Source organism: Tupaia chinensis, unplaced genomic scaffold (assembly GCF_000334495.1).
Source record: "Tupaia chinensis unplaced genomic scaffold, TupChi_1.0 Scaffold000234_1, whole genome shotgun sequence".
NCBI classification, from domain to species: domain Eukaryota; kingdom Metazoa; phylum Chordata; class Mammalia; order Scandentia; family Tupaiidae; genus Tupaia; species Tupaia belangeri.
In genome coordinates, this window is record NW_006159712.1 from 35446 (window position 1) to 36041 (window position 596).

At 45.5% G+C, this 596-nt stretch overlaps 1 protein-coding gene across 1 annotated transcript in view; it reads left to right on the plus strand.

Annotated features, from left to right (window-relative positions):
* The window catches only part of FBXW11 (F-box and WD repeat domain containing 11), a 35775-nt gene that overhangs the window by 7734 nt on the left and 27445 nt on the right, over nt 1–596 (plus strand). The gene's annotated exons all lie outside the window — the stretch shown is intronic.

A 596-nucleotide genomic window follows, 5' to 3' on the forward strand; every position in this document is an offset into this window, starting at 1 on the left:
GAAGAGCGTAACTGCTGCCACTTGCAGGCCCTGTGCTGAGCACGTACATGTGCAGTCACGTCCGTCCTTGGAGTGGTCTCGAGGGAACAGATAGCACGAGGAGACTGCTGCTCGGATAGTCTGAAGTCATTTGCCAAAGCTGCTACTTGGTTTTTATTTGCTACCACAATGGACTGCCTGCTAATTTTTTTTTTCTTTTTAAGAATTATTTATTTTATTTGTCGTGATTATTATTTATAATTTTGTCACAGGGCACAGACACTCACCAGAGAGAGACAGAGAGAAAGAGAGAGAGAGGGAGAGAAAATGAGAAAGCCAGGTGTGGGACTCAAACCATGGATGGCCATGTGGGAGTCCAGTGCCTTAACTACCATGCCACCTGCTGGCCCCTGCCTGCTAGTTTTAAAGGTCTAGTTTTTTTTTTTTTTTAAGAATTAATTCATTTTATTTTATTTTGAACTGTGGTCAGCCACTTGGGAGTCCAGGACCTTAGCCACCATGCCACCTGCTGGCCCCAGGTCTAGTTTTTTTTTTTTAAAAGAATCTGGCTTCTAAGCATTCTCGTAGGGGTTGAGGCCATCCAGCCCGGGGGGCGC